At 44.0% G+C, this 16,955-nt stretch overlaps 1 protein-coding gene and 2 long non-coding RNA genes across 3 annotated transcripts in view; all 3 read left to right on the forward strand.

Annotated features, from left to right (window-relative positions):
• LOC148718427 (uncharacterized) overlaps nt 1–16,955 on the forward strand; it is a 186,078-nt gene that overhangs the window by 81,255 nt on the left and 87,868 nt on the right. The window lies entirely within an intron of this gene.
• Nucleotides 1–16,955, forward strand: part of LOC111346274 (follicle-stimulating hormone receptor-like) — a 228,914-nt gene that overhangs the window by 38,015 nt on the left and 173,944 nt on the right. The window lies entirely within an intron of this gene.
• LOC148718430 (uncharacterized) lies at nt 12,327–16,836 on the forward strand. Its single transcript, XR_015994105.1, has 3 exons — nt 12,327–12,699; nt 15,092–15,746; nt 16,327–16,836. It is a non-coding gene; the product is annotated as an uncharacterized LOC148718430 (long non-coding RNA).

A 16,955-nucleotide genomic window follows, 5' to 3' on the forward strand; every position in this document is an offset into this window, starting at 1 on the left:
AACCAGTGGAGACATCGGGCAAGCCCGGCCAAACCTGGTGCCTAACGGTTTTAACTACCCCATAACCTGACAGAGCGGTAGCCACCGCATCATTTGGCCACTCATAAGGGTACCAAGAAACCACAATATTAGTGAACTGGGGGGAAGGGGGGAGGCTTCCTGACTGAGCACTCAACCCCATTGAGGACAACTGAACCCAGTTCTTCGAAAAACAATTTAGCCACGCCCTCCGTAAAAGTGACCCTGACTATACGGCCTGGACATTCTTGAATGGAAACTACTCTATGCTGCGATTCCACTTCAAAATAGGCATTGATGTACTTAACCACCTCAGATTGTAACGTTCCAGCTGGGAAACCAGTACACCGAATGTCAATGGTCTTCTCCAAAGGCAGAGCCATGGAGAAAAAAAAGAAAAAAAGGGAGCAAAAGGGCAAAGCCCAAAAAGCCCCAAACGGCTGACCCACCAAGTTCGGACCCAACCAAACAAGCAAAAGATTGGATGGGTGACGAGCAGCGAAAAAGAAAAAGACAACTGCAAAGCTTTCCCTCCCGACAGGTAGTCACAAGTGCAGAAAAGGCAAAAATGACAAGATACTTACGATTGTCCTGACCAAAATGACCTCCTGACAGAAGAGCAAACTCACCAACAAGACAAATCCCGCGTCGTGTGGGTCTCGTCAGTTTTTCTAATGTTTAAGGTGGACGGCCGGGCCCCGATGAAGGGAGGCGCAATCCCGCCGACCTACATGTCTAATCCCAACCCATTGGCTCGCGTGCGATGCCTTAGGGATGGCGACCACAATAAACGAGGGTCACCAGACGCAAAACTCGCTGGGGAATCGAACCCCACCTCACTTAAAAATTACACACTCACTCCCAGAAATTAAACACACCCGCTCATTACTTAACTAAATATTTTCTTTTGTTTTTCTTTTTATGACCTTAATTAATTACTTTTAGGATGGGAACTTTTTGTGGCAAAATTCCAAAGCAGCCATAAAATCCTTATCTCTCAACCCAATAAAGCGGGGATCTGAAGTCCACTGGCCATAACTTTTACGCTGACCAATCGGTTTACGATTTTCAACCACAATCTCCCACATGATTGCACGGTGGTCTGCAGAACAGGCTGCCAGTTCCGGAACTTCACAAAGAACATCAGGGCCTCCATTAAGAAGATCGCTCTTGGGTGAAACCGCAGCACTCTTAGACGGGGCTGAAACGGGAACAGGGGAAGCGGGGCGTTTCCGGGAAGCGGTGGTCCGTAAACCACTGTCGCCAGCCATATCAGTGTCAGCGGGACTAGCAAAACCCTCAGCCGCTGGTATGATGACATCATTGTTACCAGCTTCACAGGAAGCAAAACGGTCTTCACTTGCATCTGAGTCTGGGAGTGAACAAGCATCATCCTCAGAGTCAGCAATGACAGGGTCTGTGGATCCTTCTTCAGCGAGACTGATCTCACATGGTGGAACTGCCGCAGGGTCCACTACAGGCTCAGCAGCCGGAGGGGCCCTTGCAAGGTTAGGACCATTACGGGCCAAATGACCTTCTTTGGCACACTTGAAACATTTACCCTTAAGAGGGCATTGCGCGGAACGATGGCCAACTTTATGACACAAGTCACAACGTAGAGGCTGAACCCTATACCAGACTTTACAACTAGCCCCACGAACAGAGATAAACCTCGGTATCTCTTTTTTCACTACCATCGAAACTATCCTAGACTCAGTGGAGACAGACGGTCTATCAGGCCAAACCTGATGCCTCACACTCTTAATAGAACCATAAGCTGACAGGGCAGAGGTGATGGCTTCATTTGGACCCTCAAAGGGGAACCAGGAAACCACCACAGTAGACAACTGGGGAGGGGAAAGTGGGGGCTTGACCACCCTACACTCCACATCAACCAACTTAACAAACCCAAGCTCCTCAAAAAAGAGCTTGGCAACCTCCCCATTCTCCACAAAAGTCACTCTGGCAACGCGGCCAGGACACGCCTGCACAGCAGCCACACGATGATCGGACTCTCGATCAAAATAAGCCAACAATAGGCCAGCCGCCTCAGAAAAAAGAACCTCCTCAGGGAGCCCCTGACAATTGATTTCAATGGTCCTATTAAAGGACACAACCATGACGAAGTTCGGACCCAACCCAAGGACAAGTCCAAGGGATGGGTGACCGAAACAACAGAAAAAAGCAAAAGAAGAACAAGCGAGTTCGGCACAACCCGAGAAATCCCAAAAAAGGGATGGGTGACCAAACGCAAAACCAAAGAAAAACCACTGCCAAGGAAGAAAAAGTCGCAAGTTTTCCCTCCCGGCAGGTACTCACTTATCCGACACTTAACCTCCACTCCAAAAACCACCGACAACACACTCCAAACCACAAGGGTAAGAAGTCACACTGTTTCGACCTATGTGGGTCTCGTCAGTTTTTTTTATGTTTAAGGTGGACGGCCGGGCCCCGATGAAGGGAGGTGCAATCCCGCCGGCCTACATGTCTAATCCCAACCCATTGGCTGGCGTGCAATGCCTTAGGGATGGGGACCACCATAAACGAGGGCCACCAGACGCCAAACTCGCTGGGGAATCGAACCCCTTCTCACTTAAAAACTACACACTCACTCCCAGAAATTAAACACACCCGCTCATTACTTAACTAAATATTTTCTTTTATTTTCTTTTTATGACCTTAATTAATTACTTTTGAGATGGGAACTTTTTGTGGTAAAATTCCAAAGCAGCCATAAAATCCTTATCTCTCAACCCAATAAAGCGGGGATCTGAAGTCCAATGGCCATAACTTTTACGCTGACCAATCGGTTTACGATTTTCAACCACAATCTCCCACATGATTACACTGTGGTCTGCAGAACAGGCTGCCAGTTGCGGAACTTCACAAAGAACATCAGGGCCTCGTTTAAGAAAATCTCTCTTGGGTGAAACCGCTGGCGAGGAGTGTTGGGCCTTCTTAACGGCTCCTTTTGAGACCGGAGATGTCTGGGGTGCAGAACGTTTACGAGAAACGTTGTCGGACGGTACTTGATCAACCGGTGTGGCAGACGGGAAACGATCGTCACTGGCATCAGAGGAGTAGTCACACTCTTCAGCCTCTTCTACAACACTGTCCTGAGCAACGGAAGCGGTTGCATCAGCTGCCGTAACACTGTCTTGGGCCGCAGGCGCACTGTCTTCACTAGGCAAGGGTACATCCATCTCTACACAGGGCTCAACACTCCCTCCGACCTCAGGAGCACCCGCCACAGGTAGAGCACTCACAACCATCTTACAGTCCCTAGCCAAATGCCCCTCTCTATGACACCGGAAACATTTGCCTTTAAGAGGAAACTCGGTGGACTTATGGCCAACATTTTGACAGGTCACACACTGAAGGGGTTGCCCCCTATACCAGACCTCGCAGCGAACACCGTGGATGGGAATAAACGGCGGGATAACTTTCTTGACCACCATCTGTACAATACGTGACCCGGTAGAGACCGAAGGCCTACCGGGCCAAACCTGATTGCGTACAGATTTGTCAGATCCATATGCCGACAGGGCCGTGCTAATAGCCTCGTTAGATCCCTCAAAGGGAAACAGAGGTACCACAACCGTGGTAGACTGGGGTGTAGGAGGAGGGGGCTTGACCATCGTACACTCCACATCACCCAACTTAACAAACCCAAGCTCCTCAAAAAAGAGCTTGGCAACCTCCCCATTCTCCACAAAAGTCACTCTGGCAACGCGGCCAGGACACGCCTGCACAGCAGCCACACGATGATCGGACTCTCGATCAAAATAAGCCAACAATAGGCCAGCCGCCTCAGAAAAAAGAACCTCCTCAGGGAGCCCCTGACAATCGATGTCAATGGTCCTATTAAAGGACACAATCATGACGAAGTACGGACCCAACCCAAGGACAAGTCCAAGGGATGGGTCACCGAAACAACAGAAAAAAGCAAAAGAAGAACAAGCGAGTTCGGATCAACCCGAGAAATCCCAAAAAAGGGATGGGTGACGAAACGGAAAACCAAAGAAAAAAAAAACCACTGCCAAGGAGGAAAAAGTCGCAAGTTTTCCCTCCCGGCAGGTACTCACTTATCCGACAAGAACCTCGGGAAACCTCCAAAACAAACCAACCAAACTCCACACCACTAGGATGGGGAGCAACCCTTACCATACGAGACCTATGTGGGTCTCGTCAGTGTCAGATGTGTACCGATAAAGCGTCCGAGTAAGTTAGTAGTAGTCACTACTAACCTGGATTCAGTGAATCCTTCTGTGTCGAGGGATGATTTTTTTTTATTATTTTGTTTGGGACATGCAAAAGTAGATGATACATAATTAAAAACGAGACAGATCTCCGTGTATCAATGACCGAGAATTTGTGATTTTCTTCCAACCTCATTATAATTTTTATTATGTTACATGTAGCAATCTCATAGTTTCTACATTGATGGTTAATATGGATACAATTGAAGACATGTATTCATTGTAATTGTATGGGACTACGCAAAAATTCAACCTCTGTTATGGTTGATGTCAAACATCATATATCCGGGAAAGTTAACTCACAAACTGTTGATGTTAGAGCGTAAACGTAATGGAAACATGTGACTTGTTACGTGGCAACATCCGGGACAGTTAAAAGAGAGTTGTTGTAATATTTAAAAGAAAAAGACAAGCAATATATTCTTCTAGAAGCGTTAGTTATTAAGAGTTCCTTGTGGTTCTTGGAGTACTGGTAACAATTTGGCACCCCCGGTGGGACTGACCGGAGATCACAAGTTTGGAGAATAACTCTTGGATTTACTTGAAGCAGAATACTTGGATTTGGAGCGGAGAATTCAGGCGAGCGAGCGGAGACGACCACGTGGAATTGTGAAAAGGAGTTAACAGTCAGACTCCAACGGTAAGAGTGCATCAGTTGAATTTTAGTGGAAGATAAGATAATTCCGCTGTGGAGTCGATGAGACAGATAGTTTGACTCGTTCGGTTTGAATACCTACACTTTGAACTACTACACGTTTGTAATTTGGAGCTCGCTGCATTGTACTGCGTTTCGATATTATGGAGCAATTGCAATTGCAAGTAGAAGCGCTACTGTTTGATCAAGATGAGGGCAGCCTGGCTGAAATGTTAGATCTATTAGGAATCGAGGACGATGTAACGGGGAAAACTAAAATGCAGCGGATTAAAATTATCAGGAAAGAAGTTGACTTTAAAATGGAAAGCGATGAAAAGGTCGCACGCACATGTCTGGAACAATTACTCACTTACGTTCAAGGAACTGTACCTCCTCTCGAACAAACGGAGGAGACAGGGGCAAAAGTAGCTGCTGGAGTAAGGAGCGAACAAATGGGCGCCCAGGGAAAGTTAAACAAAGAACAAGTCGGACAAGGGGCGGAGGATATTCTGGCTCAAATGGCGAAAACAAAAGCGGTCTCCTCGCTACTCTACAGAGAATATAAACTTTCGGGACAGATTGGCGAACCAGGGCAGACGGAAAAATTGACCTTTGTGTCCTTAATGCATCAGATAGACTCTGGTCTTAAACGTGGTTTTAAAGAAAGTGAAATTGTGGATGCCGTGATTTGTGCGATATCGCCCCATAGTAGTCTTAGAAGTTATGTGGAAACATAAAGTGACCTCTCCCTCTCAAAATTACGGAGAATTCTCCGTGTCCACTACCGGGAGAAAGCTGCATCTGAGGTATATCAACAGCTCGCAACCGTATGCCAACAAAGCAATGAGTCACCGCAGCAATTCCTACCCCGTGCTTTGGACCTGCGTAACAAGGTAAATTTTGCCAGTCAGGAATCGGATTGTGAGTTTAATAATGGCCTCTCTCTGATCCAGAAGACATTTATAAAATCCTTCGAAACTGGTCTACGTGATGATATTTTAGCGTCCAACTTAAGAACCACCCTTCGTACCCCAGGGCTAACTGATGAAGAACTTATGAAACAAGTTAATGAACTAGCTTCACAGCAAGATGAACGAACCACAAAATTGGCCACTGAACACCGAAAAAGGGCCCAAGTAAACGCTTTCGAAGTCCCCAGGGAGGCAGGGAAACAGAGGGCCAGGAACCCAAGTTCAGACGAGAGCCAACAGATTCTTTATGAAATCCGGCAGATGAAATCAGAAATTAACGCCCTCAAAGGTAGAGTTACTGCCCAGAGCGGTCAGGCGGCAAAACCAAACTGGGACCGATCCCCTTACAGAGACCAGAAAGGTGGTTACCAGCCGAAGAACCCAAACTGGGGATGTCAAAGCTGTAAAGAGCGTGGGAGAGGGGAGGAATGTGACCATTGTTTCGCTTGTGGTATCTCTGGACATATAGCTCGTGAGTGTACTAGAAGAAGGAATCAGGCTAGCCGTCTGGGAAACGACCAGCGACTATTCAGGCGGGACACAGAATAGTCGACAGTAACAGATACAAGTCCCATCGATGTAATGGCTGTGGCCAAGTTCAGTTGGAGAGGGTAAAGTTGTTACAATGTTCAGACTGTGAAATGGTGAAATACTGTAGTCAGGCTTGTAAAAAGAAACACTGGCCAGACCACAAAATGTTATGTACGGCAATTTCACACCTATCAAACAAAACGGAGCCAAAGACCATGGACCCTAGCGCTACTACCTTTGTTAGTCATCTGACACCACGACAGCATGCCAGAGTGGTAGGGTTAGTGGGGAAAAGATGCGCTGTTAAAGGAGAAATCAGTGGTCATTCAGTAGATGTACTGTGGGACACTGGGGCCCAGGTTTCGATAATATCCAACGACTTCCTGAGGATGAATTTGCCTGGTGTTCCTCTTAAAGATATTTCGGAATTACTCAACAGTGAACTGAACTTGACTGCTGCTAACGGTAGCGAGATGCCATTCGTCGGATGGGTGGAGCTAAACTTCAGACTGCCGTCTTACCAACATGATTTGAAAGTTCCATTTCTAGTTACGGAACAACATTTGGACTCACCGTTGATTGGGTTTAATGTTATAGAAGAAATTATTAGAGATAGTAATGGGGAGGTGGCGTTGTCTCAAGCTGTCATCTCCAGCTTCCCTGACCTTGACAGCCAGACGGCTCCGGAGTTTATGAATTTTATCAAGAATCTTAATCAGGAGGAACTCTGCTTCGTTCGAACTAGTAAGCGTGACACCACTATACCACCAAAGCAGAGTAAAACAGTCACCTGCAGAGCAAACACGGGACCAGTGGGAAGACCTACGCCAGTGCTGTTTGAACCTGATGAGACCCACTCATGGCCAAATGGTTTGGAGGTCTCCGAGACCCTGCTGACTGTAAAGAAAGGAAAGTCAAGTCAAGTGGACATCGACATCACCAACAACACCAGCCATGAGGTCATACTTCGGGGACGAACCCTACTTGGCCGACTCCAACTTGTCCAGTCGGTGACACCAGTTGAAGTGAAGGCAAAAGAGCCTGATAGTAGTGCCAGCAACACCCAAACGAAGGGGGTACAGGTATCAGGGACTACAGAGCCAGTCCAAACAGTTGATGAAAGGTTAGGAGGGACTCCGATGGGGATTCCATCGCATATCCGGGACATAGACCTGGAGGGTCTGACACCAGATCAGAAAGAGATGGCTCTAAAGTTGCTCACGGAGGAGGCTGATTCTTTTGCTAAAGATGATAGTGATGTTGGATGCATCCCTGACCTTGAACTTGACCTAGATTTAGAGGACCAGACACCTGTACAGAAGAACTATGTAGCAGTACCTAAACCACTCTACCCAGAGGTCAAGGCCTACATTGAAGATTTGTTAAACCGGAATTTTATAAAGAAATCGTCATCCTCGAACAGCTCTCCGGTCGTGTGTGTGAGAAAAAAGGACCAAAGCTTACGGTTGTGCGTGGATTTCAGAGCACTTAACAAGAAAACTCGACCTGACCGCCACCCGATCCCCCGAATACAAGAGATGCTGGATAACCTCAGTGGCAACTCATGTTTCTCTGTTCTTGACCAGAGAAAAGCTTACCATCAAGGGTTTATGAGTCCAAATAGTCAGCCTTTGACGGCTTTCATTACCCCATGGGGTTTGTACGAGTGGGTCCGCATACCATTTGGTCTTTCCCGCGCGCCTGGAGCGCTCCAACGCTTTATGGAGAATTGTTTGGGAGACTTGAGAGACACTGTTTGTGTACCCTACCTGGATGATATTATCATATTCAGTGCCACCTTTGAGGATCACATCGAAAACACGTGCGAGGTTCTTCGACGACTAAAAGAATATGGGGTCAAATTGAGACCTCGAAAATGTAAATTGTTTAAGAGAGAGGTGACATTCCTCGGACGGATTGTGTCAGAAGAGGGTTACAAGCTAGATCCATGTAGTATTAAGCCTGTCCTTGCACTCAGAGACTCGCCTCCAAAGACAGTTAGTGAAGTGCACAGACTTATGGGTTTCCTGAACTAGTACCGGCGATATGTTAAAGACTTTTCTAGAATCGCCAAGCCGATCTATGATCTGGTGAAGACACCTAGTCGCTCTCCAAAGCAAGTTCAGCTGGACAAATCTGGGAAGGACCGCAGTAACAATGGCCAATTACCGGCAAAACACTCGGTGGATTGGACTGACATTCATCAATCTGCCTTGCGGACTCTTATCGACTCCATCACAAGTGCTCCGGTAATGGCGTATCCTGACTTTCACAAACCGTTTGTCCTCCATACAGACGCCTCAAAGGATGGCTTGGGCGCCGTGTTGTATCAGTATCAGGATGACATTCTTTGTGTTGTCGCGTACGGGTCGCGCAACTTGACTCTAGCCGAGAAGAACTACCATTTCCATTCCGGAAAATTGGAATTCCTAGCCCTCAAATGGGCTATCTGCGATCAGTTTCGAGACTATCTCTACTACGCACCAAGTTTTAAAGTGTTCACCGATAATAATCCACTCACCTATGTATTATCCTCTGCAAAACTGAACGCCACCGGTCTGCGCTGGATTGGAGAGTTAGCTGATTTCAATTTTACCATACACTATCGCCCAGGAAAAGGCAACTTTGATGCCGACGCTTTATCTCGAATTCCTTCTGAAGACACAGTTTACGCGGAAATAGTACCACAGGAGGTCCTTCAGGCCGTTGCCGTTTCGGCAAACTCTCAAGACCGAGGACAAGTGAACTGGGTGTCTGCCCTTACAGGAGACCACGCCGTCTTAACGACTGACCCATTTAGAAATGAAAAATTCACAGGACCAAGAATAGACTTGAAGCACGCACATACCACTGACCAGGTCGTTTGTCGAGTGAGGGATTTAATCCAGCGTGGCCAACGACCACCAACAGCAAAGAGAAAACGTGAGTTGGCTGAGACGCAACTCCTCCTGCATGAATGGGATAAACTATCCCTTGATGAGGATGGCATACTTAGGCGCCGTAAAGGAACTAGGACTCAAGTTGTTGTACCCAGACAGCTTCGTTCACGCATCCTCAAGGAACTCCACGAAAACATGGGTCATCTTGGAGTGGACCGCACGCTAGACCTCGCTAGAGAGCGCTTCTATTGGCCCCACATGCAACGAGATATTGAATACCATATTGGACATGTCTGTCAATGCGTTAAACAAAAAGCCCCCTCGCTTAAGACTAGAGCCCCACTAAATCCCATTGTGACTACCTCGCCTTTTGAGCTGGTCGCCATTGCCTTCCTTCATTTGGAGAAGAGTAGAGGAGGGTATGAATATATCCTCGTTGTGATAGACCATTTTACACGCTACGCCCAGGCTTACGCCACAAGAAACAAGTCAGCTAAGACAGTTTCCCAGAAACTTTACAATGATTTTATTCTCCGGTTTTGTTTTCCGCTCAGAATTCACCATGATCAAGGAGGAGAATTTGAAAATAACCTTCATCGAGAGCTCGAGAAGCTGTGCGGCGTGGAACATTCTCGCACTACCCCCTATCATACCCAGGGGAACGGTCAAGTCGAGCGCTTCAGCCGGACACTCTTGGGAATGCTCCGTACCTTGCCAGAGACCCAGAAATCACGTTGGGCAGAACACTTGAACCATGTGGTACACGCTTATAACTGTACGAAACACGAATCAACTGGCTACTCACCGTTCTTCCTCCTCTTCGGCCGCCATCCCCGTTTGCCGGTAGACTTAATGTTTGAAACTGAAGATGAAACCAACCACGTGAATCATTCCCAATACGTCGAAAAGTGGCGCAAAGCGATGACGGAGGCCTACAAATTGGCAGGCAAGAAGTCCAGTGAAGCAGGCACACGAGCCAAACAACGTTATGATCGTTTTGTACGAAGTTCGATATTGCTGCCTGGTTATCGAGTTCTTGTACGCAATCTAAGAGAACGGGGCGGACCGGGGAAGCTGCGCTCGCATTGGGAGGATCAGACTCACAAAGTCGTTAGCCGTAAGGGAGAAGATAGCCCTGTGTATGAAGTCAAGCCCGAGGCTGGCCCTGGGAGGAACAGAATCCTACATAGGAATTTGCTATTGCCTTGCAATAACCTTCCCATTAACATCCCAAACGAGGTTAGTCAGAGGAGAGAAGGAAGGATCGAGAAAGATAAGCGTAGCACTGCTTCTCAGATACCCGTACCACAGGCCGAAGAATTGGAAGATGGCACCTGTAGTAATGATGAATATACAATCACCCCAGGGAACCCTTACACCGGGCAGTTCATAGAAGAGGCAGTTACTGAGGAGCTCGCCAAATCATCAGTTGAAGAGAAACAGCCTAAGCCGACACAGTCGGAGGATGCTATATCGGACCACGCCCATCGAGGGAAAGTAATCAGCGATCAAACTGTTTTGGAAGAGACAGAAGAAACCGGCTTGGAGAACGGAAAGGGCCAAGATCCCCTAGCCCAGGATAACAACAGCCCACCAGACAATCCAGAACTGGAACCTAGGCTTAAGCGACAGAGACATCCACCAACAGTTCTGACGTACAACACACTTGGCAATCCCACGTATGAGAGCCAAGCTGCTGTACACGACATAGCCGCCGACAATTTTTCTGGAACTCAATTACCCCAGCGTGATACTCCGAATCTTCAGTGGAGAACAGGTTTGTCAACTGTAAAACAGTTTCAGCTACCCCCGTACTCACCTTTGTCCCAGTATCCAGCAATCTTTGGCTACCCGGGAACGTACCTGCAATATCCACCCATGCCTCCACCTGTGTTCTATCCGGTTAACCAGTTCCCTGCTGCCTCACCTATCATGTATCAGCCAAGGAGTGATCTGTTACAAGCACCCGTAACCATGAACTCTGGACATGTACCTGCACCCGGCTTTGTGTTTTAATGGTTTTTTTTTACTAAATTAGGTTGTTAAAAAAAAAAAAAAAAAAAAAGAAAATTACACTTAGATTTACGTCTCAGTTCCCGTACTTCCAGATGAGGCGAGTGTATCCTATGGACGGGAGATGCTACCATGGATTTCAGTTGCTGCAGCCTTTTATTAGAGACTGATATCTCAAGATCCTATTATTTTACAAGATGTGTGTAACCTTTAGTAGCATTACCCTTTACGAGCGTGAAACCTTTTTCATCTGTGCTTTTCGCGTACGCCTATTCAGGTGCAATTGTCAGGGACGACACTTTTCATCGGGGGGGAAGTTTGTTAGAGCGTAAACGTAATGGAAACATGTGACTTGTTACGTGGCAACATCCGGGACAGTTAGAAGAGAGTTGTTGTTGTAATATTTAAAAGAAAAAGACAAGAAATATATTCTTCTAGAAGCGTTAGTTATTAAGAGTTCCTTGTGGTTCTTGGAGTACGGGTAACATTGACATGTATGATGAAGATCTGGTATCTATTACAAAGGATAGGGTGCTCTCTCCCATGCTCTCCAGCAAGAAACAGTTGGGTTACAATGCATTAAACTATTCTCTTTGCTCGCCCAGAAGAGGACAGATTTGCAGCAAAATTACTCTTCACTTAATAATATGTGCTTTTTCATTGAAATCAGTGGCTGACGTAGGCCACTTTCTTTCTTTTACAATTGAATACTTAATTCAGTGCAGACTAGTAATTGCCTATTATCAAGCAATTTTTGCTCCTACATGTGTTAGCAAGAACTTGGTCTTGTTGGCTTTCATTGTGAGCCTTTGGTGATCCATATATTTGTGGAGACACTCGCTGCAACTATCTTTGCAATTAAAGAAAATACTAATCTTTTCACCCTTACTTAATTTCATACATACAGGCATGGATGACAACCAGCAGCAAAGCAAAGTAAACAAAAGTACCAATGAGGTGGTATTAGCTCCATTGTAAACATTTTCTTGGAAAATTACGCACTAGTTATAAAAAGGTAAATGTTGTGATTAATTGTTGTCCTTGGTGTAAGCATAATTTTCCTTTGGTTTTTTCAATGATATGAATGAAAATGTATTTTGTGTAAAGAAAGATAAAATGTAGCTCCTAGAGTGTAAGTTATGATGAGACGATGTGTCACCATCAATTTGGCCTCTATTAAAAGTAAAAGAATTAAACTAAGGATGAAACTGAACCACAGCATACCTATACTAAACCTTCATTTTAATTGTATCAATATTATTATTTTTCTGGTGTTTTCACCCAATAGATTCACTCCACTGACAGACAAAGATGGCACCTGTACATTTTACCATTACTCTTAGGCTAAGGCACATGCAGAAAGCAATATTTCACAAAACAACAACATATGCAAAGTTTAAATTTTTCAGACCTTTACTGCTTGTTTTTATGAGTGGTTCCAGGATTTTCTTGCACAAAGAGTTCTGGTTGAGTGCAGCAGTCGCCATATTTTTCAGTATGATGGTTTCACATTAACTGTTGTATGAAGTAATATACCCTTCTCCAATATTAATTGTGCAAACTTGTCACTGACAAAGAGCTAGTTCATGATTAGACACTGATCATTTCATTGATTGCCATGCTCTACATTTATCGTTGAAGTATTACCATATTTATCTGTGTACAAGTCGACTCTTTATGAAGGAAAAATTAGCACAAAAAAATCACCCTCGTCTTTTACACGGATCATAGATAAAGACCTGACCCAAGCAATCCAAGAAATTAGCATATCCAATTGCCTGAAGTCCATTAGAAAAACCAGGTTCACAAAACCAGTTCTAATTGTGTTCAAGTTTTGTCAGTTTTCAGTGCGTTCTTCATCGTTGAAAAAGTTTGAAATAATAAATAATGCGGCTTAAACAGAAACCTAGTTGGGCTGATTTCTATTGTATCTTCTGATCTGTAGAGCAGACAATTTTCCTTACAGCTTCGGTGCTGAATTCTCATTTTCAGCAAATGATTACACTAACTTAGTGACCTGGCAAATGCTGTTTTCTTTTGCGGTCTTGTTTGTTACGTGCGTGGACCATCTATGTTAAATATTGTGTAGTTTCCAAGATGGCCGTGTTTTCATCAAGCGATCCTTCGAAGCTCTTCAGTGTTCCTTCAGTCTACTAAATCTCCTTTCAAAAAGTTATTTAAATGCATGAAGATTTCATTTTCAAAACGATTTACAAAAGATGGTGAATTACTTCTCCAGTAAATTGAAGTGGTTGTATATGCTTAAATCATGAATCGTGGGGTTGTAAACAAGTGCTACTAAACTTCACAGCACATGGTTACACTTTGCTCTGCATTTTCTTTTAATTCACCATGTTTTCAATACATTCTCAGAAATGAGAGATCAACCATATGGGAAATTTCTGTCGGTCTGAATTTTTCTGTACTAGAAATAAAGAAAAATCTGATTTTCAACCTTGAAAATGGGGGTCAACCTATGCATGGATAAATACGGTAATTAACTCCTTCGCCATCAGTAATCGCATTAAAGATTCTGTGTTAGAAATCACAGCACCATATCCCAAAATCTAAGGTTGTCCTCAGCACAATTTCATTTTTTGAGCATGGCAAAGCTAAAAATCAATCAAGGGCCAACACAGACATCACAGAGACAACGTTGCTATGTATAATGTTTATGTACTCAGATAGGTAAAAGCTACTCTATTCGTTAATTCAATGTCAATACTCTCCCTCGTAGTAAATTAAGTAAGTAAAGTCTGTTTATGAGCCTAGTGGCCCATTAGGCCGTTGCTTAACTCCTGTTTCTGTAGCATGAAGCGACTAGGAGTATTTCTACTCCCCCCTGGATGGAATGCTAGTCCACCGCAGGGTTACCCCCAGCATTAAATTGCCGGTACCCATTTATACACCTGGGTGAAGAGAGGAACTGTGAGAGTAAAGTGTCTTGCCTAAGAACACAACACAATGTCCCTGGCGGGGCTCGAACTCGGACCACTCTATCCGGAGTCGAGCGCACTAACCATGAGGCCACTGTGCCTCCACATACTCTTCCTCATAGTAGCTATAATTTTTAGCCAACTTGGGAAATAGCAACCAAAAATGGACCCTTTTGGACATCCAAACTTTTAAATGTCAAGGGGAAGGTTCCCCAGACTTTGCCATCCAAGTGGGAATAAATGGCTGCCACACTGTCATTTTGGTCCCTCCTAGCTGCTCAAATGTCCCTCCTTTCCACAATCTTACCAAAGCCTCCATATGTGTAGTAATAAAAACATTGAAGTGAAGAGTGCTATCTCAGCAAGAGATGATGATCATGCACACTTGTAATAGAGTCATCCTAGCAGATGTTTGGCAAGGTATTGCATTCTTTGCTCAAAATCTAGTTTACATAGATCTGGGAAAAAAGAATGGGGTGTAGCAGTCATTCAGGTCGGTCAATTGCTCCAAGCTCTAATTTTATACCACTGCTCATTTGGTTATCTTTCTTGCCAATACTCTTTCTGGTTATTTGGGTTTTCTTGGAAACTCAGGCTCTTGCCATTGAGAAGAAGCATGATATGTGTTTACAAATTAAAAGCAAAGAAAAGTGAAAAAAAATTGGAGATTAACAAGATGGTATCAAAGACTGGTATAATTTTTTTTGCAGGGGGCTAGTTTTTTATTTTTGAATCAGAGTTTTAGCCTAAGTATGTCTAAGTTTCTACGCTTGTTGTTTAATCTTGTGACTTCTTATTTTAAGAAGTAATTAAAGGAAAAAATTTTTTAAATTTTTTTTTTTTATTACAGCCAAATTGAGTCTGTAAATGGAAAGTAAACACAAAATGATGGTAAGGAACAAATTGCTTGCACTATAAATTATTGAAAGTAGTCTGCACTCTCCATATTTGTTATTTTCAATTGACATGCTTTGCACAGGTGTTGTGTAATAGGTGTGAATAATGAATAAGACTGTGCAGCGAATTAGCTCGTGCCGCAGCATCCCATATCCAATAAATTCAATAGAACACCCTTCTGTCATTTCACGCCTCATTGGATCTTGATACGTCCTTAAAAGAAAAGTTGCTTGAGACATATTTTTATCGTAAACATTTATGAAGCTTTCTTCTGATACATAGTTTGCTAAGATTTTAGTGAAACTACTGTAGTGTGCAAACAATTTTTTTTCCCGAAGGACACCCGCAAAAGTGGGAAGTAACCTTGAGCTTGTCACATGCGATTAAGTCGTATCATATAAATCTGCCCTAAAAAGGAAAAATTTACATTACTTTTGCATATTGAAGTGAATGCTTTGATACACAGTGGCTTTAGCCTCTGCATATCCTCTTAAGTTTTTCTCTGAATACTGGGAGCCGAGCAAACTGGTAACCACCCATATTCTCTCGTTCTCTTTAAAATAGGATTGTTGATCAATTTTTGATGGCTCAAGATGGAGGACCACGTGGTGAGATAGACTAATTTCTTCTCTGCCATCCTGAGAGGGTTTCTCATACTTTCAGAATAGAACAGAATTTTGGCTAACCTAACATTTTAACAGGAAATCGTCCCTTTTAAATTGATTGTTCTAAGGGAGTTCTTCAAGTTGCTTTGAGGTTTATCGCCTGTCATGAAATAAAACCAGTGAACAAGGCCGTTATGAATTACACACAACTTCAGATGAGGGTGTCTGGCATTGTGAAGTACTGGTGCATTTCATCCCTGAGAAGCAATCAAACTACTGTTTTTTCACTTATAACATTACTTAAAAATTAATAATCAGTGACTTAATAGGTGTCAGGCATATCAAAGAATATTGGCACGGAAAGAGGTACTCTCCCTAATGGTTCATGTGCACATTCTAGGGTGAACGTTATTGCATCTCTAGTATAAACATTGGTAGTGATATTTTTGAGAAAGGCCATCACTGGACGGCCATGTCTACGGATTTTGAAGGAAGTATTAAACCACAGAGGCTCAGGGCTAAACAGCTTTGTAAAATGTCGTATATTGATATTACTAAGTGATACATTTCTCATGTTTTGAAGAGCATGTGATTAACATGGACTGGCTGGAACAAGAAATAGTTATGGAAGAGTAGCTGGAAAGAGGAAGAGAAGGACAAAGAAAAAGAGAGGAGCAAACGAAAAGAGAGAAACAAAGAAAGGGAGAAGATCATTTCTCCGACACATACCTATACTTAAGTTATCCCTTTTAGAATTTTCAACCTATATATCTATGTCACACAGTAATTCCTCTTTTTTTTCAAATATGTGAAATCATAATCTCTTGGAAAACTACTCTATCAGGGATATAAATTTAATGTATATTGTTTCTTTTTTTATTTTTAAGTGAGCTTAATGATCTTGTTTATAATAGGACAGTCATATTAGTACGTCATTGTCATCGGAAGACATTAAATATTTGGAAGAGAAACTTAAAACTTGTCCTTTGCTTACATAGATTTTTCTTTTGTGAAGCCCTACTAAGTGACTCTTGATGTCATGTTAAGTTCTCCTTCGGTTCCACAAGTAAACAGGCAGCACGTTGGAATGGGACGACAGTAGTTCATCCTAAGTCACCAAGGGCTTCTTTTGCGATCAACCCTTCAATTATTCTGTTACAATGTTTTACCTGGCGGTGAATAGTACCCGTGGGCCTCTACGTAGACGTTCAC

This window comes from Stylophora pistillata, chromosome 12 (assembly GCF_964205215.1).
Source record: "Stylophora pistillata chromosome 12, jaStyPist1.2, whole genome shotgun sequence".
NCBI classification, from domain to species: Eukaryota; Metazoa; Cnidaria; class Anthozoa; order Scleractinia; family Pocilloporidae; genus Stylophora; species Stylophora pistillata.